Below are 25,284 nucleotides of genomic sequence, written 5' to 3' on the forward strand. Positions count from 1 at the left end.
AACACCTACGTGGTCATATGCAAATTACTATCCTCGATACAAAGGATACGCACGTAAGACATACGTGTACGCATTACTTACTTCTTCCGTAGGTTGGGATAACACCTACGTGGTCATAATACGAATAGTCTAGTGGTCACTTAACATGGGAAGCCCCCACCTGTATAACTTACTATTGGCCCGGTAGAGCCACCCGTTACTTACTATTACGCATTTACGTACTGTGAACTCGCTCAACTATTTTGTTGATCCTTTCTTTTACATGCCTTGCAGATCGTTAGGCACTGGGAGCTTGCACTGGAGGCGCGGACGTTGTGGACTTGGATCGTGAACATCATATGGAACCCATATGATACTTGATACACTTTTACATTGGATATTTTTATATATACGCTTCCGCTAAACATTGATAACTGGCTTATGTTTTGGAAACACCTTTCATATGGATTTGTTCTGAATTATATTGCAATTACTTTTACTTTATACAATGTTCTATATGATTGGTGGCTTGGTCCTGGTCAGTCACGCTCCCAAGCGGTGATACTCCGCGTGTGGATTTTGGGGGTGTGACATAAACCTAGGGTAGATTTGGGTTCTTGATTAGACTTGTTAGACAACAGTCAAAAGGTACTCCTTACGAAACTCCTACCTAGTGATTTAATTACTTAGACTTAACAATAATCTCATACCTCATAGCTATTGAGAATTAGTAGAACACTTAAATTTATTTGATTGCCGAATATTACTTCTAAGGTTTAATGATCACTTAACCCTAAAGATTATAAATTTATTCCGTTATATAGACACTCACCAAAATCTATAACCTAGCATAACTCTATTATGTGATAAAGACCGTCACCAAGAATCATACGAAGCAATAAACAATTTTCAAACAATTTTAAACATGTATATACATCTAATCAATAATTGTCACACCCTGACTTTTGCGGAAGCGTGATTATTTTGTGTGACTTCTTAATACCATAGCAACAATCACAACAATGCTATATGATAAAAATACGAGATGTTCATACATTAGTATAGTTTAGAAAATATCATAACATGCTTGTCTTGAAACATCAACCCCAAAATAAGTTACAAACCATGACTTGTTTAAAACGAGTTCATAAGACTCAACAAAAGACTTTAAATAAAATGTGGTTTAGAGACATGTAACCCGTCCAGGAATAGGTTACACCTCTCAAACCCTACAACCCTGGATGACATCTTTATTTAGTACGCAGCTTGACTAACATGCATCACTTGCCAGATCCGATTAATTCCCTGAAATACATGTAATTTGAAAAAAATCAACAAAAGTTGAGCGAGTTCATGTGTATGTGAGTATGTATAAACCTTTAAAGTATGCCTGTATGTATAAAAGTCCCTGGTATGTAGCAATTAAGGAAAAAGAGATCACCAATGGGTTGCAAAGCCACTGATATGTGTGAAACGGTGCAGGAAGTACTCAAACCTAGCAAACTTGTCTCTGGGAATAAGACATAGTCACCACATGGGCCACCCTGGTCCGCATGGGTGTGGGCTCGCTACACCCAAATAGATCTATCACTCATGTCCCTCGGTCCTACGATGAGGATTAATAGCCTTAAGTGTTAAACCCACCTTTCAGATGATCTAAGTAGTAAACCCTCCTTAAGCTAATCATACCACGTATAAAAGTGTCTGTAATAATTGTAACATATATTTCACCCCCGAAGTATAAAACTAAAAACAGTTAAAAGAAAAGGGGGACACGCACTCACCGGAGTGCATCTTTAGTATCGCTAACCCAAATTTCCGCAGCTAATCACGACTACCTACAGTGTACTAACGTTTATTAGATGAACGGGCCGTGCCTTAGCTTATAGTTTAATGGCTTTGAGTTGCGTTTCTCCAGTTATTCCAAGTTATAATTATTTGTTAAAATGTTAATTATTTTAACTCTAAATTATATTTAATTCTGGAATAATTGTTTAAACAATATTTCGCATTAATACTTCTCAAGTATTTTAACTTCGTATTTCCTTCCCAAGGATGGGGGTATTTATACATTTATATTGTGGCTCCGAAATATTATATTTTTAAGTCCCACTTAGAATATATATATATATATATATATATATATATATATATATATATATATATATATATATATATATATATATATATAACTTATTTGTCGAAAATAATGTATCCCAAAATATATATATTTTTCTCAAAAATAACATATTTTCACTCCTTGTATCCAAAACAATATTTTCCAAGATTATATTCGTAAAAGCATTTTTCCGGAATATTTCATAAGTTACGTTTTTGCGTTTGGTTTCACAATATCACGTGTGTAACTTAAATATTTTATTCCGTGAGGTTTTTGGTATATAACTAGTTCACCAAGTTAATATAACTAGTTCACCAAGTAACAAACATTCACGCAAGCGTCTTATTAATTAATAAATATATATTCTAAATATATATTTGTCCATTTTTATTTATAAAAACCAACCTCCAATACTTCGTATTTTTGTGACAAAGCCTATGGTGAAGTTTATTTTGAAAAGCAAAGTTAAAACATATTAGTAAACACTTGTTAGAAAAATATTTTCTAAGTGTTGGGATTTTTAGAAAATTTCGCCATAGTCTCCTTTGTAAATGGAGTTGTCCATGCTAATAAGCATATCATTTTCTTTTCGAAAAATCATTCAAATCAATCAACAACAAGTCACTAACAATATTACACTTACCAAGTGCAAAACTATTCCTATTTAATATTCAACATGAACTTGATGTTTTATAAAAACGCGTAGTAACTTAGTGTGGTGTTTAGTGGGTTTAGTTACCCTCCAAAGTGTGTTTACTTTTGTTAAAATCATATTCTCGGGATTTTTAGACGTTCACAACTTGTGAACATATTTTACAAAAATATTTATTTACCACATTTTCATGTCTTACTAGCATCCATATACTTATTCTTTTCCAAAAATAGCGTAAGAATCATGATCTTTCAAAAACCGTCTTTTGACTTTGGTTTGTTTAGAAAAATCATTCTCAAGACTTGGATTTACAAGATTACTAGTTCACTTGGTTTATTATTTTTCAAGAAAAATCATCCTACTTTCAAGTTCATGTCTTCCCTAGTGGATGATTATTTCATGTACACATAATCATCCCTAACTTGTTAAGCCATGCTTTTAATCATAACTTAGCAAGTTTCATATGATGACTAACCATCATATTAATAGTAATCATCAAGAAATCATTAACACATTCAAACAACATCATACTACCATTGTTTCATCTTGTTTCTTCATCTTTAAGCTTATGTTTCAAGATTTAAGATTCAAGTTGTCACACCCCCAAAATCCACTGTTAGGATCTGAGTTTGGATTGATTGTGATTTGTATTTGAAATAAGATGGACAAATGAAAGAGTAGTGCAGCGGAAATTAATGGAACCAAACTTTTCACAATCAAACAGAAGAAATGCTATCAATCATACATTTTCAAACACTGAATCAAATGATTAAATTTATTTTTAAACTCTGATTACAATGTGTGTATGATATGCAAACTCCCCCTCAGCCTGAGCTCAGTGTTTGTTCGTGCAGAAAGAAGATGGTGAATGAGCTAAACAGAACAGTACAAAGTACTGTTCTATTTATAGGCACTTGCAAACCACTGAGCATCAAAGCTGACGTCACCATGAAAGTGACATCTAACCTCCTAACAAACTCTAACCTCTGATCTATACAAACACTGCTATGCTAACTACTGATATTACATTACAATGCATAAACCAAATATAAACTGCTGCTGCATCCTTCCACTGCTGTGAACCCATCAGTACTTGTCATGATCGGCAGTGCTTGAACCAAGCCAGTAGATTGAGCAGCAGAGCTTTAGTTCTTCTATCAGACTTTGTCTTGGTCAGCAGTTGTAAGTCAGCAGATTGTATGATCAGCAGATAGGAGGTCAGCAGATGTTGAAACCACTTTCAAGGGGAGAGACTTGCAACCAAACATCTGCTTATTCTGAATCTACCGTTGTGATCCAGTTTTGGCTTTTATTATCTGTTCCTTTGGTAGGGTTCAATCCCCACAATCTCCCCCTGGAACAGATAATGCCAAAACTCTCCATTATTGTAGATTTTTATTGCCTCAACAACAGTTCCCTTATTTGCCCTTTGAATTGTAGTTCAAAGGTTAAGGCATCTGTATCATCTTCATCCCTGCTAAGTGGAAGATCAAGGAGATCCTGCAAATCTTCAAGTCTCAGGCCAAGAGCTTGTTCCCTTGTAAATTTCTTCACTTCGCCATCTGCCCTGACCATAGTCAATACGTGGTTCTGTTTATCAGTTTTCCACTCTTGTATTTTTAGGCGAGATGGGTTTCTTGGGAGATTTTTATTTATTGAGGAGTTTGGTGATGCTGGCCTATTCATTACTGGCTGAGCAGTATTTGCAGAGTTTTCCAGTTCAGATTCTTCTTTCAACATTAACAGCAGGCCCTTTTTCGCAACGGCATTTCCAGTAAGAATCTCTTGAACTGTTTCAGAACCTAACTGGCTTTGTCTCCTTCTTTTGTAGACGGCAGTACCAGCAGGAGCAGTGGTTCTTTTGAGATGTGGCTTTGATGATCCTTTCGAAACCTCTGCTTTGGAGTAGTCAGGCTTTTGTGGAGCTTTTGGATCTTTCTTCCTTAGCTCTTCCAAACTTCTGTAGGTGGCCCTGACCCTCGCTTCTCCCCACTTAGACACAGAGTTCTTTGACCCATATTCAGCAGTTATCAGCTCCTCTTTCATTCTCTTCAGCTCTAAGGCCTTATCAGCTTCAACCCTTTTGAATTTTTCTGGGGGAGTCTGCTTGACTTTATTCTTGATCATTTCATGAATCCTGGCTACTTCCTTTTCAAGCTCAGGAATAGTCCAGTTTCTGAACATGTGCTTCTCCCCCTTGTATGTCTTATTGGTCATTATATTTTCAAGGTAGTCTTTTCTCAAGGACTCATCTGCCCTTTCAGAGAGTTGCTGACATACCTTCTTTGCAAACTGTTCCAAAGCTCTGACCTGTGTAAGTAGAAACTGATAGTTTTGTTGATACTCTCTATCAAATTTCCCTTGTTTGTTTCTGATTGAGATATCCTTTGCTTGCTTGGCCTTGATTTTCAAATATTCTTCAATATTAGTTGGCCTGGGATATCCTTCAATCGATGGCAAGCTCCTTTTGGCAGGGTCATCCTCATAGTAGAAGGACTTAATTTCTTCTCTAACTGTTACAAGTTCAAGAGGAAATTGAACACCTGCAGGAGGTAAGGGTTTGTACAGTTGAGCTGAAGAGAGAGGAATGGGTTTTGAAACTGTGATAAGTGCTTGGGATTTTGAAGCTTTTGGTGGTGGTGATGGAGAATCATCATCTGATATGACAACCCTTCTCCTTTTTATATTAGGGAGGACAGATGATGTTTTGGGTGAATCAGTGGTTTGTGGTTGACTAACAGCTGTTGAAACAACTGTTGTTTCAACCACTGTTGTCATTACAGTAGATGTTTTGTCATCTGCTGTCTTCTGCTTTAGGGCAGGAACAAATGGTGGTGGTAAGGCAGTGGTGGTGGTGTGTGTTTGAGTGGGAGCAGTTGTTGTAACAACTGTTTGGGTGGAGGTTTGATGTTGGTGGCTTTTGGACAATGATTTTGGAGTGTGCTTTTGAAGGCTGGATGGTGTGGATTTGGATTTCCTTACTTTTTTTGTAAGATTTATTTTTGGAATCGGATTTTGATCATCCTTTTCACCAGAAAAACCCTGCGCATTCAGCTTCATGAAAGCTCTTTTCTCCTCATTCCACCTTGCTAGATCCTTTGCCGCTCTATCCTTCTTTACACTTATGACAGCGTCATCAAGTGCATTTTTGGTAACATCAACCTTTTTACTACCATCTGGCAAAGGAATATCTCTGAGCATTGCATCCTTTTCTGAGTCAAGGTATAGCCCATTATCAATCCCCTTCTTTACCCACTCCTTCATTTTCTCCCCCTTTTTGGCATTATCTGCAGGGAGGTCATCAATATAAAGTATAGTTGGAGGAGCAGTGCCAGTTGTAGTTAACAAATGGGCCTTAAGTGCCTTGATGTCATCGTTTGTATCCCTGAACCTAGACTCCATTGCCTTTTTGAGCTCTTGAACATGTTTGGCATGTTGTTGCTCGGCCAACTGAAATTGTTGATGGAGAAAAGGTTGAAAGAGGTTCCAGAGCTCATTTGTAACATCTGCTGGTGGTGGAACAGGTGTTTGAGGTGGAACAGCAGTGGATGGTACCTTTTGAATTGTTAACAACTGTTGCAGCATTTCTTTAATTTCTGCAACAGATGTGTCCAATTTTTCAACACGTTCCGTCAATTCTTGGTACTTTAAACCATCACCCAATTTAATGGGATCATCTGATTTCCCACTAGCAGTGGTTTTATCAGAAGTTGAAGTAGGGAGTGTACTCCAAACATCAACAACTGATGCCCCTTTTTCTTGGTACTGGGGTCTTCTTCCTTCAACACTTGATAATCTTTTGATGTTACCAGTGGTTAGTACAAACTCACTGGCAGATAACAGAGGTGTTATAGAAGGAATTGCCTCCAAGGAAGTCTTATTGATGTAACCACTGTCCAAGTGTAAACTTGTAGGTTCAACACTTGTAGTAGCTGCTTCACTTGGAATACCACCAAGAGTTACGTGTAACTCAAGGGGTGTAACCTCCTCAGGTTGTGTTGGTGGGTTAGCAAATATTGATACATCAAGCCCAGTCTCTTGTTGAGGTATTTTCTCATGAACATGTGATTGAGAAGGACTGGTTTGTGCTAGGTTCAAATCAATTGCATCCAACAGCAGTTTGGTGTTTGGTGGAATTGGGGATGTGATGGTAGGTTTAGAAAGCGGAATTGCCCCGGGTATTGGGCTGTGGAGGATGGAAACGAGTGCTTCCAGAGCCTCATGATGTGGTAACCCTGTGTGTACAACCTGTTCTTTTTGTGAAGAGACAGGAGGAGTTTCAGGTATAGGTTGAGATATTTCTATCAACTGCTGTGAGGAAGTAGCAGCAGTGGTTTGTTGTGATTTTTGTGCAATCACAGGCAGTTGCTCTGGTATCTCATCCTCCAGAGTTGCCTTTTTGATGGTTTTGGGGGGTTTTTGATTTTTCTTTTTCTATGGCTTTTTGGTGATTTTAGGTGTGGGTTTCAAGATAGTTGTTTGGCTGTCTTGATCACCTTGAGCAGTGGGCTCAGCAGCAGATACCTGAGGAGTAGTGTTTGCTACTAAAATCTGCTCAGGCACCTCTGCTCGTGTTTTACAAGGTGGTGACATTCTTGAAAAAGTTTCAGCAGTTAAGCTGTTCATTTGAAAAGAGTCACCTTGGTTTATTACCGCAATATCATCCTTACTGAACTGTTTCTCAAAATAATAACTTAAAAATCTTGGGAACAGTAAGAATGATTTTGTTTCAACATTTTTAACCAAATCATTGAAAATTGCTTTGGAGTAGTTAAGATTTTCGCCTTGTAAAATAGCATACCCCAAGTTTTGAATTTTCATTGGTATTTCATTAAAGGAAGTGGTTTTGTTTGAAACACACATGAGAAGGGTATGAAATAAAAATCTGGTTGCAGAAGGGAAGAAACCTTTTTCTAAGGTATCCCTCTTCATCATTGTGTCTGCATACCCTCTCTCAATGAAGTCAATTTTTAACTCGGTTTTAGGAAAAGAGTCTTTACCTTGTAGATCATCGAGTTGAAAGACTTCAGATATGGATCACGGTGTTATTCGGACTGCTTTCTTCTGCAGAGTAGAGTTAATGGCTATAACATCTTTTCCTTGTTTTCCAAGGATGCAATTTTTCCAAAACTCTGTCTGAGTTTGCAGGTAAATTGGTGCATCAGCGGTCAACAAAGTTTTGTACTTTGAAGCGTTGATAATGTCGAGAATGGAATCAAATGTATCGATATTGCCGGGTTTTGTGAGAAGACCCAGTAGATTGTGAGATGGTTTGTGTGGGATGTCGGTGGAGGTAGCCTTTTGAGAGGCCCCTTTTGAAGCGGATGATTTCGATTTTGTCATTTTGAAGATGAGGATCGAAGATGAGATTGTGGAGAGATTTGAAGAAATGTGATGAAAACTGCTTTGAGAATAGAATTTTTGAGAATTCAATTCGACAGTGAAACTCTGTTTGGGTGTTGAAAGGGGGTTTTATAGAAGAAGAGTGAATGCTGACGTGGCAGCAGTTATAAAAGGTCTGACCACTAAGTACTGTCCGCATGCCATCTCCTGGTGAAGTGAAGGACAGTACTTTTGAACAGTACTTTTTGTGAAAACAACTGGAAAACAGTAGTTACAATGGAAATGGAGGACAGTGGATGTTTTTCACTATCAGTAGATAGCTCAGCAGTGGAGACAACACTGATTATGATCATCAGTGGTTATCAAGAAAAAGGAGAACAGGGGATGACTTTCAGCAGTACAGACTTTTGTAGCAGCACAGATTTTTGAACCCAATCAGTGGTTATGGCAAACTTTTAGGATTTTAATGAAAAATTCACTTTTAGCTATTTTTAAGGATGGATTTTTGATATTCTGAAAACATTTTAATGCTTTTATTCATAGAAAAACAGGATTTTGCCTGTTATTCCATGTTGAGTATACCAATCCTAGAGATCAAGCTTTCAAAGGTAGATGTGTCTAATGCTTTGGTTAGCACATCTGCCAGCTGATCCTTAGTTGGAACATGATGCAGAGAAATCAAACCTTTTTCATAGCAATCCCTCACAAAGTGATGTCTGATGTCGATATGTTTGGTGGTTGAATGGGAAACTGGATTTTTGATGATATTTTCTGCTGCCTGGCTGTCCAACATGAGTGGTGTCTTCAAGGCAGTGATACCAAAATCCAGTAACTGATTTTGAAGCCAGAGCAGTTGGGCTGTACAGCTAGCAGCAGCTATGTATTCTGCCTCAGCAGTGGATGTGGAAACAGCTGCTTGCTTTTTGCTTTGCCAAGACACTAAGCAATTGCCTAGGAATTGTAACACCCCAAAATTCGAATTATTAAATTCGTTACCATGTTAGTAAAATGAGATACAATAACTAAGTTAATAAACTTAGTTAAATGTCTATTAGATAAGCTAAGGGATGAAACTTGTAACAGTTATGATGGAATGTATACTAGAGGGACCAAAAACGTTAAGTGGGAAACTTGATTTTATAAAACAAAATTAAAACACCACACACACATAGTGTGCGTGTGTGTGTCGATGATCAGGAAGGGAAAAGAGGGTCAAAACCCTAGTTTCTTCAAAATCTTCAAATTGAAAGGCAAGATGAAGCTTTAACTCATAACCGAGCATAGATTAATGATCACCTTCACAAGGGGATCGCAAGGTATGTCTTAAAAGTTAGATTGGTGATTATGCACGAAGTGGGTTATGTTGTAAATCGCAAATTTGTGTGAAATTGAGCATGAGTATGTGTTAGATTCATCATTTGGAACATGGATTATGCATGGTTTAGGTTAATTTGATGTTTAAGGGTGAAACCCGTTTGTTATGGTGAAGATGATGACATGGGTAAATCATCTATGTTTAAATTCTTGCTTAAAATTGATGTATTTTGATTTGTAAGATGGATTCTTAGGAGAGGAATTGAAAGAAATGTGATACTAGTATGTTTGATGTTTATGCATGTATGATTCATGTTGATTAGAAGGAAGAAATTGATGAATTATGTATGAGATTAGAAGGATATGCATGAACTAGTTGTACACTATGCTTACAAGGTAGTACACATATCAAAAGTATGATGAAATTATGAAGAAATTAAGATTAGATCACTTGTAAGTGATTAATAAGTAGTTATGAAGTGGGTTTTAGATGATGTAATGTAAATTGATGATTTACTTATGTTAACAATGTTTGGAATCATACATGTGTGTGAGTGTTTAAAGAAATTGGATAAGAAATGGTGAATTATTGTTAGATGAAGTGAACAAAATGTGATGATAATATGTATGATGTTTAATTTTAAATACCACATGTTGATTAGTAGAAGGATTTGATGAACTATGTATGAATTTAGAAGATTGTGCATGAATTAGTTGTACGTTATGCTTAAAAGATGGTACGCACCCCAATCGTATGATAAAATGTATGTATTGTCGTCCGTATAGTCGATTATGATGTTACGGGTATATAATGATAAGTCGAAAGTTAAACTAAATGAACCGTTGACTTCTAAAAGTCAACCGTGTATAAGAAGGATGGTTAGACGAGTTTTCATAATTGTAAGATTAAGGTAGGTTATATGGAGCGTGTTTGACGAATGTGTGTTTAATGCAATGACATGATGGTTTACATGAGTTTGAAATGATATGAATTTGGTCACATGTATTATGCTTGCTAGAAGTAACTAATGAAAGTCAAATAGGAATTATGCGATCGATATGACCGTTAACATGTACAATTATGTATGCTAATAAGAATGTGATTTCGATGACATGGAAGTATAGGAATCATGTCGAGACGGAATCAAGCACGGAAGGCTAACGGGTCAAGAAGTGGCGAAGAAACAAATATGAATACGGATGCACGAGGTAAGTGATTTCCGTAATCACTTTTAGTTGTTTATGTAAAGTTATTTGCAACTTAATTAAGTATGATAGTTGAGGTCAAATAGGAATGAGTTGTATGAAATTGACGAAGTATTAAACGGATCTTAGCTTTGATCCGAGCAAGGTATGTGCGTTAGAGTTGTAGTTAAGTGGTAGGATTGGTTAAATATGCAAGGAAGTCCTTGGTTGTAAAGGATGGAGCAATGTTGACAAAAACGCCCTTGATAGGTATATCGGGTAAACAACCTTAAATGTCTATTGGAAACAAGCTAATTGATTAGAGTAATGTTTTGGTCAAGTATGAAAGCGAAGTATAGGGTTTTGTATGTCATAGTCCACTTAAAGCGCAAATACCCATAACGGGTCAAAAATAAGCTTTTGAGTGAAAATGGGTTAAAAGGATGCAAGACGTCCGAGAACTTAATCTTTTATGATAAGCGCCAATGAAATTATTAAAGTTCATATGAGATTGAGGTCAAATAAGTAGATTATGTTGATAAATGCACGAACGGGTCGAATCATTAGAAAATGATAATATGTCGAATGCATGTAAGATAAGAATTTCCTTAATCCGGGGGTAAGATTTTAAGTTCATATGATAGAATGTGAATCTACAAGCATGTAGGAAGAAACGGGAGGTCAAACGGGTAAACGGTTCAAAAGTTACGCGCGTTTTAGTGCGTTCGGACGACGAAACGAATCTGCAGAAAACAACAAAAACTAGAGGGCGTCGCCGACGGGTAGGGGGCCGTCGCCGACGGGCAAGGGAAAATCAGTTTTTGTGCTGACGGGTTAATTACCTGTCTACGGGTTTTTGGGCTACGGGTAAATGCAAGGCCCGTCGCCGACGGCCCTAGGGGCGTCGGCGACGGCCTCCCCAAGTCTCAAAAGCTAAATTCTTGTTATTTAAGTTGATTTATGTGTCGTAGGCTTCAGTTTGTTATCCGTGGTACGATGGACTTTCCAAACATGATTTTTTTTACGGTTCCTTAGATGTTTATGGACTTTAAACCTAAGTCTAAGACCCTTGTAAATATTGTATGTAAAGATGTAGGAAGATATGTACGTATGTAGATGTGTGGGTATGTATGTCTAAAGATATGTATGAGCGTATGCATGTATGTAAAGATGTAAGAAAGGTATGTATGTATGTAGAGGAGTATGTATGCATGTAAGATGGTACGTGTGCATGATTTAAATACGTAGAGTTTTAACGTTACTAATTATGCGTTTGAGGTTGGTATGTAATGCAGGAACTAGAATATCGGATTCTTACGAAATTTAAGCTCTACCTGAAATAAGAGGATGAGTAAGGATAGTTGGATGAACTAATGTTAAATTGTCGAACGTTATTCAATATTTAATTATATGAGATTAATGTTATATGATGATGTCGTTGACTAATGACTAAGTTGTATGTGATGCCCATAGGTGCCACACGGACTTCTTCTGCTACTTAGAAAGTGAAGCGGACGTAGATCGAGTCAAGAGCAAGGATTGCACGGATAGATCGGTCATATAATTGAAGTGTATAACGTCTAGAAATGTAAATTTTAGTATGAATGTTGTGAATTCTTTTATAGAACGTTTAACATTTTTAGCATTTGGAACCTTCGCGAAAGTAATGTCGTTAATAAGGAAATAAATTTTAAAGCCCTTTTCCGCTGCGTCATTTTTAAGGTAAAACGTGTTAGGGCGTAACAAGTTGGTATCAGAGCCCTGGTTTGAGAGAATCAAGTAGAAGGAGGTAAATACTTGAACTCAAACCGGTGTGCTCTTGTGACCAGAACCCGTGCAATCCAAGACTCGATCAAGGCCTAAAGGCAAAAGCAAATGTAAGTATGTATTAGATTATGTAATTGAAGGAAATTAATAGTATGTTATGTGAAGGGTAAGCGCAATTGTTTGGAAGGGATGATCCGTGGATGCGGTCTAGGACCGACATCAAGGCAAGTAACAAGGCGAATTGACCACAGGTACGTAAACCTAACGTGTGGGCATATGAAATGGTATAATTAAGCAAGTGAAAGAAAATTTTTAGCAAAATATAATAACGACATGATAAATAAGTTTTGAAAAGGTTACACGAGCCGAAACTAAATTCTTCGGACATAAGGTGGCAATTACGCGAAGGCACGAAACTAGTACGTGGAATGTGTACCTGGCCAGTTCACAAGAAACGTATGACGTTCGTGAGACCGTGATAATTATTACAGGTATGTCCGATAGAGTTTGGTAGCAGCTAGGCGTGTGGGTGAAATGGGTAGTAGGACTCTCGGGGTATTGAGAGTACCTTGTAGGAATGAAAGATGTGAATGCAATGCTTGAATCCGCGAGACGGATTCAAGGAATGAAATATGCGAATGCAATGCTTGAGTCCGCGAGACGGATTCAAGGAATGAAAGATACGAATGATGCAAATCCCTTGCGGATTTGGTTATGATAGCGAATGCTATAATAAGCCATGCAAGTCGACCGGTTCAAGTCGAACAAGTCGAGTAAGGATAAGGTACCATCCGTTTAGAACGGGTGGTCGTGAATGCAATAACGAATGTATGAAGTTCAATCCGTTATACGGATAGAACGAAAGATTTATGTTGAAAGCAATTAACCCGATGTGACCGGGTCGTATGCAGCATGCTTGAATCTCATTATGAGAGTATATGCCCTTTAATTGGGTAATCGAATGTGTAAAGGAAATGAAAGTATATGAGCAAATGGAACTAAAATGTTAAGTATTGTAAGCGAAATAAGTATTATGACTAACTTTTAAAACGGGAAGGCAAGTGTTTGCGAGGAAACGCTGGAACAGTGAAGCGACGAGATCGTAAGCATGTCTGAATTGAAAAGGAGTACAAACATGTACTTCGATACGTATGTATATATAAATAATAAGAATGATATATTAAGTAATGGCCATGTATTGACCCGTTATGAATAGGTCTAACACACTAATGTCTTAAGAAGGAATTGAGAAAGTATTGATATATAAATGAGGTGATGTGATAAACAACATGTTTGAATGAGATCGAATGAAATGTGTAAATCCCAAATTTTATAATGAGATTGGCAGTAATCATGATGCAATAAAGCTACCTAGGACGGTGAAAGTATGCTCAAGAATGGAAGCTCATGTTACAAGATGGACAAGATCAACCCTGTTAAGATACGGGATCGTGAAGGAGCAAGTCAACTCGGGTTGTTAAACGTTGGCTCGTGCCAAATTAGCGAGGTTAGTAACTGGTTTAACTTGTGGATGTTAAATAGAAAGTTACATATTGAATAATACTTCTATGCGAACTAGTGGTATTGAAATTGAAAGCTCGTAACTGTGGAAATTCTGATAGAATATAAGAGACGGCAAGAATCGATAAGAAATGCTAACCTTGATGCTCGGCTTGTTGGCCATGTTCAATTGAACATGACATTGTAGAAAAGATACGCATGACATAAATAACAATAGTAAGCATGGAAATAATGCTTAGTCTTCATGTTAAGTACAGATAAGTAGGTGTAAGAAGGTTGATTCTGGTTGTAATAATAAGCCTTTGAATGATTGCAGTAGGCGTATGATAATATATCGATCCTTCCTATGAGCTTAAAGCTAATCAGAGGTAATGATAGTAATGGAATGTTTAGGATAGCTCATAGTGAACAAAATAAAAGATAGCATATGATGTATGAGTAGTATGAAATAAATTGATTTATTTTGATTAGTAGATGTATGAATGTAATATGGTTAAATAGGAAGCTAGAAACCAGTTGTGACCTTAGGTCTTTACGAGTAATAATTGTATACATTTGGAATAAGTTCAATGAATGAAATGCTAGTTATAGTATGTACTAGAAACTAGCAATATAAAGTAAAAGACACTAATAAGAGCTCTGGACCAGACCCTGACCTCGTGTGCTTATGAAAGTAAATTACTAATTTAAGAAGATAAGGACAATGCGTACGATCATAATTATTCATGATTAAGATTTTTGCAAAGACCCCGAATGACTTATGTTGTAATGTGCCCATTGAATGAGTACAATAGAAGGGTAAGAGTAAGAACGAGAAAGGTTTCGGGGACGAAACCTTCTTTAAGGGGGGGGGGTAGACTTGTAACACCCCAAAATTCGAATTATTAAATTCGTTACCATGTTAGTAAAATGAGATACAATAACTAAGTTAATAAACTTAGTTAAATGTCTATTAGATAAGCTAAGGGATGAAACTTGTAACAGTTATGATGGAATGTATACTAGAGGGACCAAAAACGTTAAGTGGGAAACTTGATTTTATAAAACAAAATTAAAACACCACACACACATAGTGTGCGTGTGTGTGTCGATGATCAGGAAGGGAAAAGAGGGTCAAAACCCTAGTTTCTTCAAAATCTTCAAATTGAAAGGCAAGATGAAGCTTTAACTCATAACCGAGCATAGATTAATGATCACCTTCACAAGGGGATCGCAAGGTATGTCTTAAAAGTTAGATTGATGATTATGCACGAAGTGGGTTATGTTGTAAATCGCAAATTTGTGTGAAATTGAGCATGAGTATGTGTTAGATTCATCATTTGGAACATGGATTATGCATGGTTTAGGTTAATTTGATGTTTAAGGGTGAAACCCGTTTGTTATGGTGAAGATGATGACATGGGTAAATCATCTATGTTTAAATTCTTGCTTAAAATTGATGTATTTTGATTTGTAAGATGGATTCTTAGGAGAGGAATTGAAAGAAATGTGATACTAGTATGTTTGATGTTTATGCATGTATGATTCATGTTGATTAGAAGGAAGAAATTGATGAATTATGTATGAGATTAGAAGGATATGCATGAACTAGTTGTACACTATGCTTACAAGGTAGTACACATATCAAAAGTATGATGAAATTATGAAGAACTTAAGATTAGATCACTTGTAAGTGATTAATATGTAGTTATGAAGTGGGTTTTAGATGATGTAATGTAAATTGATGATTTACTTATGTTAACAATGTTTGGAATCATACATGTGTGTGAGTGTTTAAAGAAATTGGATAAGAAATGGTGAATTATTGTTAGATGAAGTGAACAAAATGTGATGATAATATGTATGATGTTTAATTTTAAATACCACATGTTGATTAGTAGAAGGATTTGATGAACTATGTATGAATTTAGAAGATTGTGCATGAATTAGTTGTACGTTATGCTTAAAAGATGGTACGCACCCCAATCGTATGATAAAATGTATGTATTGTCGTCCGTATAGTCGATTATGATGTTACGGGTATATAATGATAAGTCGAAAGTTAAACTAAATGAACCGTTGACTTCTAAAAGTCAACCGTGTATAAGAAGGATGGTTAGACGAGTTTTCATAATTGTAAGATTAAGGTAGGTTATATGGAGCGTGTTTGACGAATGTGTGTTTAATGCAATGACATGATGGTTTACATGAGTTTGAAATGATATGAATTTGGTCACATGTATTATGCTTGCTAGAAGTAACTAATGAAAGTCAAATAGGAATTATGCGATCGATATGACCGTTAACATGTACAATTATGTATGCTAATAAGAATGTGATTTCGATGACATGGAAGTATAGGAATCATGTCGAGACGGAATCAAGCACGGAAGGCTAACGGGTCAAGAAGTGGCGAAGAAACAAATATGAATACGGATGCACGAGGTAAGTGATTTCCGTAATCACTTTTAGTTGTTTATGTAAAGTTATTTGCAACTTAATTAAGTATGATAGTTGAGGTCAAATAGGAATGAGTTGTATGAAATTGACGAAGTATTAAACGGATCTTAGCTTTGATCCGAGCAAGGTATGTGCGTTAGAGTTGTAGTTAAGTGGTAGGATTGGTTAAATATGCAAGGAAGTCCTTGGTTGTAAAGGATGGAGCAATGTTGACAAAAACGCCCTTGATAGGTATATCGGGTAAACAACCTTAAATGTCTATTGGAAACAAGCTAATTGATTAGAGTAATGTTTTGGTCAAGTATGAAAGCGAAGTATAGGGTTTTGTATGTCATAGTCCACTTAAAGCGCAAATACCCATAACGGGTCAAAAATAAGCTTTTGAGTGAAAATGGGTTAAAAGGATGCAAGACGTCCGAGAACTTAATCTTTTATGATAAGCGCCAATGAAATTATTAAAGTTCATATGAGATTGAGGTCAAATAAGTAGATTATGTTGATAAATGCACGAACGGGTCGAATCATTAGAAAATGATAATATGTCGAATGCATGTAAGATAAGAATTTCCTTAATCCGGGGGTAAGATTTTAAGTTCATATGATAGAATGTGAATCTACAAGCATGTAGGAAGAAACGGGAGGTCAAACGGGTAAACGGTTCAAAAGTTACGCGCGTTTTAGTGCGTTCGGACGACGAAACGAATCTGCAGAAAACAACAAAAACTAGAGGGCGTCGCCGACGGGTAGGGGGCCGTCGCCGACGGGCAAGGGAAAATCAGTTTTTGTGCTGACGGGTTAATTACCTGTCTACGGGTTTTTGGGCTACGGGTAAATGCAAGGCCCGTCGCCGACGGCCCTAGGGGCGTCGGCGACGGCCTCCCCAAGTCTCAAAAGCTAAATTCTTGTTATTTAAGTTGATTTATGTGTCGTAGGCTTCAGTTTGTTATCCGTGGTACGATGGACTTTCCAAACATGATTTTTTTTTACGGTTCCTTAGATGTTTATGGACTTTAAACCTAAGTCTAAGACCCTTGTAAATATTGTATGTAAAGATGTAGGAAGATATGTACGTATGTAGATGTGTGGGTATGTATGTCTAAAGATATGTATGAGCGTATGCATGTATGTAAAGATGTAAGAAAGGTATGTATGTATGTAGAGGAGTATGTATGCATGTAAGATGGTACGTGTGCATGATTTAAATACGTAGAGTTTTAACGTTACTAATTATGCGTTTGAGGTTGGTATGTAACGCAGGAACGAGAATATCGGATTCTTACGAAATTTAAGCTCTACCTGAAATAAGAGGATGAGTAAGGATAGTTGGATGAACTAATGTTAAATTGTCGAACGTTATTCAATATTTAATTATATGAGATTAATGTTATATGATGATGTCGTTGACTAATGACTAAGTTGTATGTGATGCCCATAGGTGCCACACGGACTTCTTCTGCTACTTAGAAAGTGAAGCGGACATAGATCGAGTCAAGAGCAAGGATTGCATGGATAGATCGGTCATATAATTGAAGTGTATAACGTCTAGAAATGTAAATTTTAGTATGAATGTTGTGAATTCTTTTATAGAACGTTTAACATTTTTAGCATTTGGAACCTTCGCGAAAGTAATGTCGTTAATAAGGAAATAAATTTTAAAGCCCTTTTCCGCTGCGTCATTTTTAAGGTAAAACGTGTTAGGGCGTAACAAGTTGGTATCAGAGCCCTGGTTTGAGAGAATCAAGTAGAAGGAGGTAAATACTTGAACTCAAACCGGTGTGCTCTTGTGACCAGAACCCGTGCAATCCAAGACTCGATCAAGGCCTAAAGGCAAAAGCAAATGTAAGTATGTATTAGATTATGTAATTGAAGGAAATTAATAGTATGTTATGTGAAGGGTAAGCGCAATTGTTTGGAAGGGATGATCCGTGGATGCGGTCTAGGACCGACATCAAGGCAAGTAACAAGGCGAATTGACCCCAGGTACGTAAACCTAACGTGTGGGCATATGAAATGGTATAATTAAGCAAGTGAAAGAAAATTTTTAGCAAAATATAATAACGACATGATAAATAAGTTTTGAAAAGGTTACACGAGCCGAAACTAAATTCTTCAGACATAAGGTGGCAATTACGCGAAGGCACGAAACTAGTACGTGGAATGTGTACCTGGCCAGTTCACAAGAAACGTATGACGTTCGTGAGACCGTGATAATTATTACAGGTATGTCCGATAGAGTTTGGTAGCAGCTAGGCGTGTGGGTGAAATGGGTAGTAGGACTCTCGGGGTATTGAGAGTACCTTGTAGGAATGAAAGATGTGAATGCAATGCTTGAATCCGCGAGACTGATTCAAGGAATGAAATATGCGAATGCAATGCTTGAGTCCGCGAGACGGATTCAAGGAATGAAAGATACGAATGATGCAAATCCCTTGCGGATTTGGTTATGATAGCGAATGCTATAATAAGCCATGCAAGTCGACCGGTTCAAGTCGAACAAGTCGAGTAAGGATAAGGTACCATCCGTTTAGAATGGGTGGTCGTGAATGCAATAACGAATGTATGAAGTTCAATCCGTTATACGGATAGAACGAAAGATTTATGTTGAAAGCAATTAACCCGATGTGACCGGGTCGTATGCAGCATGCTTGAATCTCATTATGAGAGTATATGCCATTACCCCTTTAATTGGGTAATCGAATGTGTAAAGGAAATGAAAGTATATGAGCAAATGGAACTAAAATGTTAAGTATTGTAAGCGAAATAAGTATTATGACTAACTTTTAAAACGGGAAGGCAAGTGTTTGCGAGGAAACGCTGGAACAGTGAAGCGATGAGATCGTAAGCATGTCTGAATTGAAAAGGAGTACAAACATGTACTTCGATACGTATGTATATATAAATAATAAGAATGATATATTAAGTAATGGCCATGTATTGACCCGTTATGAATAGGTCTAACACACTAATGTCTTAAGAAGGAATTGAGAAAGTATTGATATATAAATGAGGTGATGTGATAAACAACATGTTTGAATGAGATCGAATGAAATGTGTAAATCCCAAATTTTATAATGAGATTGGCAGTAATCATGATGCAATAAAGCTACCTAGGACGGTGAAAGTATGCTCAAGAATGGAAGCTCATGTTACAAGATGGACAAGATCAACCCTGTTAAGATACGGGATCGTGAAGGAGCAAGTCAACTCGGGTTGTTAAACGTTGGCTCGTGCCAAATTAGCGAGGTTAGTAACTGGTTTAACTTGTGGATGTTAAATAGAAAGTTACATATTGAATAATACTTCTATGCGAACTAGTGGTATTGAAATTGAAAGCTCGTAACTGTGGAAATTCTGATAGAATATAAGAGACGGCAAGAATCGATAAGAAATGCTAACCTTGATGCTCGGCTTGTTGGCCATGTTCAATTGAACAAGACATTGTAGAAAAGATACGCATGACATAAATAACAATAGTAAGCATGGAAATAATGCTTAGTCTTCATGTTAAGTACAGATAAGTAGGTGTAAGAAGGTTGATTCTGGTTGTAATAATAAGCCTTTGAATGATTGCAGTAGGCGTATGATAATATATCGACCCTTCCTATGAGCTTAAAGCTAATAAGAGGTAATGATAGTAATGGAATGTTTAGGATAGCTCATAGTGAACAAAATAAAAGATAGCATATGATGTATGAGTAGTATGAAATAAATTGATTTATTTTGATTAGTAGATGTATGAATGTAATATGGTTAAATAGGAAGCTAGAAACCAGTTGTGACCTTAGGTCTTTACGAGTAATAATTGTATACATTTGGAATAAGTTCAATGAATGAAATGCTAGTTATAGTATGTACTAGAAACTAGCAATATAAAGTAAAAGACACTAATAAGAGCTCTGGACCAGACCCTGGCCTCGTGTGCTTATGAAAGTAAATTACTAATTTAAGAAGATAAGGACAATGCGTACGATCATAATTATTCATGATTAAGATTTTTGCAAAGACCCCGAATGACTTATGTTGTAATGTGCCCATTGAATGAGTACAATAGAAGGGTAAGAGTAAGAACGAGAAAGGTTTCGGGGACGAAACCTTCTTTAAGGGGGGGGGTAGACTTGTAACACCCCAAAATTCGAATTATTAAATTCGTTACCATGTTAGTAAAATGAGATACAGTAACTAAGTTAATAAACTTAGTTAAATGTCTATTAGATAAGCTAAGGGATGAAACTTGTAACAGTTATGATGGAATGTATACTAGAGGGACCAAAAACGTTAAGTGGGAAACTTGATTTTATAAAACAAAATTAAAACACCACACACACATAGTGTGCGTGTGTGTGTCGATGATCAGGAAGGGAAAAGAGGGTCAAAACCCTAGTTTCTTCAAAATCTTCAAATTGAAAGGCAAGATGAAGCTTTAACTCATAACCGAGCATAGATTAATGATCACCTTCACAAGGGGATCGCAAGGTATGTCTTAAAAGTTAGATTGGTGATTATGCACGAAGTGGGTTATGTTGTAAATCGCAAATTTGTGTGAAATTGAGCATGAGTATGTGTTAGATTCATCATTTGGAACATGGATTATGCATGGTTTAGGTTAATTTGATGTTTAAGGGTGAAACCCGTTTGTTATGGTGAAGATGATGACATGGGTAAATCATCTATGTTTAAATTCTTGCTTAAAATTGATGTATTTTGATTTGTAAGATGGATTCTTAGGAGAGGAATTGAAAGAAATGTGATACTAGTATGTTTGATGTTTATGCATGTATGATTCATGTTGATTAGAAGGAAGAAATTGATGAATTATGTATGAGATTAGAAGGATATGCATGAACTAGTTGTACACTATGCTTACAAGGTAGTACACATATCAAAAGTATGATGAAATTATGAAGAACTTAAGATTAGATCACTTGTAAGTGATTAATAAGTAGTTATGAAGTGGGTTTTAGATGATGTAATGTAAATTGATGATTTACTTATGTTAACAATGTTTGGAATCATACATGTGTGTGAGTGTTTAAAGAAATTGGATAAGAAATGGTGAATTATTGTTAGATGAAGTGAACAAAATGTGATGATAATATGTATGATGTTTAATTTTAAATACCACATGTTGATTAGTAGAAGGATTTGATGAACTATGTATGAATTTAGAAGATTGTGCATGAATTAGTTGTACGTTATGCTTAAAAGATGGTACGCACCCCAATCGTATGATAAAATGTATGTATTGTCGTCCGTATAGTCGATTATGATGTTACGGGTATATAATGATAAGTCGAAAGTTAAACTAAATGAACCGTTGACTTCTAAAAGTCAACCGTGTATAAGAAGGATGGTTAGACGAGTTTTCATAATTGTAAGATTAAGGTAGGTTATATGGAGCGTGTTTGACGAATGTGTGTTTAATGCAATGACATGATGGTTTACATGAGTTTGAAATGATATGAATTTGGTCACATGTATTATGCTTGCTAGAAGTAACTAATGAAAGTCAAATAGGAATTATGCGATCGATATGACCGTTAACATGTACAATTATATATGCTAATAAGAATGTGATTTCGATGACATGGAAGTATAGGAATCATGTCGAGACGGAATCAAGCACGGAAGGCTAACGGGTCAAGAAGTGGCGAAGAAACAAATATGAATACGGATGCACGAGGTAAGTGATTTCCGTAATCACTTTTAGTTGTTTATGTAAAGTTATTTGCAACTTAATTAAGTATGATAGTTGAGGTCAAATAGGAATGAGTTGTATGAAATTGACGAAGTATTAAACGGATCTTAGCTTTGATCCGAGCAAGGTATGTGCGTTAGAGTTGTAGTTAAGTGGTAGGATTGGTTAAATATGCAAGGAAGTCCTTGGTTGTAAAGGATGGAGCAATGTTGACAAAAACGCCCTTGATAGGTATATCGGGTAAACAACCTTAAATGTCTATTGGAAACAAGCTAATTGATTAGAGTAATGTTTTGGTCAAGTATGAAAGCGAAGTATAGGGTTTTGTATGTCATAGTCCACTTAAAGCGCAAATACCCATAACGGGTCAAAAATAAGCTTTTGAGTGAAAATGGGTTAAAAGGATGCAAGACGTCAGAGAACTTAATCTTTTATGATAAGCGCCAATGAAATTATTAAAGTTCATATGAGATTGAGGTCAAATAAGTAGATTATGTTGATAAATGCACGAACGGGTCGAATCATTAGACAATGATAATATGTCGAATGCATGTAAGATAAGAATTTCCTTAATCCGGGGGTAAGATTTTAAGTTCATATGATAGAATGTGAATTTACAAGCATGTAGGAAGAAACGGGAGGTCAAACGGGTAAACGGTTCAAAAGTTACGCGCGTTTTAGTGCGTTCGGACGACGAAACGAATCTGCAGAAAACAGCAAAAACTAGAGGGCGTCGCCGACGGGTAGGGGGCCGTCGCCGACGGGCAAGGGAAAATCAGTTTTTGTGCTGACGGGTTAATTACCTGTCTACGGGTTTTTGGGCTACGGGTAAATGCAAGGCCCGTCGCCGACGGCCCTAGGGGCGTCGGCGACGGCCTCCCCAAGTCTCAAAAGCTAAATTCTTGTTATTTAAGTTGATTTATGTGTCGTAGGCTTCGGTTTGTTATCCGTGGTACGATGGACTTTCCAAACATGATTTTTTTTTACGGTTCCTTAGATGTTTATGGACTTTAAACCTAAGTCTAAGACCCTTGTAAATATTGTATGTAAAGATGTAGGAAGATATGTACGTATGTAGATGTGTGGGTATGTATGTCTAAAGATATGTATGAGCGTATGCATGTATGTAAAGATGTAAGAAAGGTATGTATGTATGTAGAGGAGTATGTATGCATGTAAGATGGTACGTGTGCATGATTTAAATACGTAGAGTTTTAACGTTACTAATTATGCGTTTGAGGTTGGTATGTAATGCAGGAACGAGAATATCGGATTCTTACGAAATTTAAGCTCTACCTGAAATAAGAGGATGAGTAAGGATAGTTGGATGAACTAATGTTAAATTGTCGAACGTTATTCAATATTTAATTATATGAGATTAATGTTATATGATGATGTCATTGACTAATGACTAAGTTGTATGTGATGCCCACAGGTGCCACACGGACTTCTTCTGCTACTTAGAAAGTGAAGCGGACGTAGATCGAGTCAAGAGCAAGGATTGCACGGATAGATCGGTCATATAATTGAAGTGTATAACGTCTAGAAATGTAAATTTTAGTATGAATGTTGTGAATTCTTTTATAGAACGTTTAACATTTTTAGCATTTGGAACCTTTGTGACAACTCGAATTTCCAAGATTTCTATTTCGCATTTATTGCACGTTCTTGAATTGTTTAGTTGATTGATTGCACAATTAGTTGCTATGGAATTGTATACGTTTTGATACAATGAAGTGTATTGTGTGATTGTGCATGGTTATGTGTTAATTGTGATAAACTTGCCAAATATGTAAACTTGGTGGTGAAACTATGAAATTGTTATGAGGTGGTGTACATGTGTAAAATATGATACTTAGGGAGGTAGAGGGTAATTAGTGAAATCTTAGAGATACTTAACCCTAATTCCCTTTTCACTAATCATTCTCACAAAAATCCAAGCACGTACTTTTCTCTAGCAATCATCACCCTCATCATCATTGGCACAAGACATTTCCGCACTTTTGATTCATCTTTCTCTAGAACCATTCAAGGTAATTGTGTAACCATTGTTTATTGATTGTTTGATTGTTAGCAATGCATGATTCTTGTAATTCTTGAAAACCCTAGTTTATCATATGATAGTTCTGTGTTTTCAATTGATGTTGATTGTTGTGATATGATGAATGATTAGTTGTATGGCGATAAGATTGTTCACCGAATGATTGTTGTAATCGTTGAATGATTGCTTATGTAATCTGCACTCTGTATACATGAATTAGGGTTTCCAGATCATATGAACTATAGAACGTAACTGATGAATGTGTAAAGTGTAACTGATACAATCACGTCGAACTTGATCATTCGTATGTATGTTGATGTTAGTCAGAGTTTTATAAAAGGGTAACCAGTCCGAACTCTTTCATAAACACTATGGTCCGAGTTTTGTAATGATGTTAAATGTCCGAGTTCTTTACTTGTTTATGTTGTCCGACTTTTGAAAATGATATCAAGGTCCGACCTTATTGTATTACAAGAGGTCCGAGTTTTTAGACATGTGTATGGTCCGAGTTTCTTGATAAGCTACCATGTCCGAGTTTCTTGATAAACTATCATGTCCGACCTTTGAGTGAAATGTATGGGTCCGAGTTTTAACACCATATATGGTCCGAGTTTCTTGAGCCCACCCTTAGTCCGACTTTTATGATAGACAAGGAGGGGATCCGACTTTTAAAAGCTACCTTGGTCCGAGTTTATTCACATAACATGAAGTCCGACTTTTGTGACCCCAAAACCCCTCCACATTTGTCCGAACTTGTGCATAGGGAAGTCTTGGTCCGATTTTGTGAGGAAACCCCCCCTGTTCCGAATTCTTTGTTCATGAGCAATAATATCCGAACTTTAAATTCATGTTGATCTTGTCTGAGTTTGATATGTGATGTTTTGATGTTTATATACATACTGAGTTGAAGGTGATACATGATCCAAGCTTCCTGTTAATACTAAGTCAAAACCCTGGATGAAGAACATACTGCCTGTTACCTGTTAATTGTTACTGCATGTTAAGATACTGCATGTCACTGAATAATACTGCTTGGTACTGTATGATACTATAACTACTACTGTGTAATATGATTCTGTAAGTTACTGGTTGAGCATCAAGAACCTGTAAACCCCAATTGAACATCAACACTTATCTTGAATTTATGTGCATCATATCCTAGGTCGTGTGTAACGGACTTAGACAATTTGATAAACCCTAGAGCATAGCATACCGAGCAAACCAAGGTG

The 25,284-nt window shown here is 36.6% G+C and overlaps 3 long non-coding RNA genes across 3 annotated transcripts; all 3 read left to right on the forward strand.

Annotated features, from left to right (window-relative positions):
* The first annotated feature begins 9,287 nt into the window (after positions 1–9,287).
* LOC110866193 lies at positions 9,288–12,289 on the forward strand. Its single transcript, XR_002551215.2, has 3 exons — positions 9,288–9,409; positions 10,533–10,616; positions 12,066–12,289. It is a non-coding gene; the product is annotated as an uncharacterized LOC110866193 (long non-coding RNA).
* A 2,686-nt stretch (positions 12,290–14,975) lies between these two features.
* LOC110866194 lies at positions 14,976–17,796 on the forward strand. The gene is made up of 4 exons (XR_002551216.2): positions 14,976–15,097; positions 16,221–16,304; positions 17,577–17,632; positions 17,755–17,796. It is a non-coding gene; the product is annotated as an uncharacterized LOC110866194 (long non-coding RNA).
* A 2,874-nt stretch (positions 17,797–20,670) lies between these two features.
* On the forward strand, positions 20,671–23,613 carry LOC110891659. Its single transcript, XR_002565460.2, has 4 exons — positions 20,671–20,792; positions 21,916–21,999; positions 23,272–23,327; positions 23,450–23,613. It is a non-coding gene; the product is annotated as an uncharacterized LOC110891659 (long non-coding RNA).
* The last annotated feature ends 1,671 nt before the right edge of the window (positions 23,614–25,284 follow it).

Source organism: Helianthus annuus, chromosome 7, assembly GCF_002127325.2.
Source record: "Helianthus annuus cultivar XRQ/B chromosome 7, HanXRQr2.0-SUNRISE, whole genome shotgun sequence".
Classification (NCBI taxonomy): domain Eukaryota; kingdom Viridiplantae; phylum Streptophyta; class Magnoliopsida; order Asterales; family Asteraceae; genus Helianthus; species Helianthus annuus.